We start from the raw sequence: 215 nt of genomic DNA, 5'->3' as shown, positions 1-215 counted from the left end.
TCACCTATCATACACTATATTCATAAATCAATTTACTTCTTACGATGCGTATTACAAAATGCAGATATTTTAAATTGCCTCACATGTTCTTTTAAAAAATCAGGTGCACCTAAACCACGTATCATTTTCATACGATACGTTAACGATGTTAAAAATTGATAATCCATATCGTAATTAATAATTACGAAGTTTTCGAAAATCATTTTCATCGATGA

This window comes from Penaeus monodon, chromosome 23, assembly GCF_015228065.2.
Source record: "Penaeus monodon isolate SGIC_2016 chromosome 23, NSTDA_Pmon_1, whole genome shotgun sequence".
Lineage (NCBI taxonomy): Eukaryota > Metazoa > Arthropoda > Malacostraca > Decapoda > Penaeidae > Penaeus > Penaeus monodon.
The sequence above is the reverse complement of the archived record's forward strand: the minus strand, read 5'-3'. Positions refer to the sequence as shown.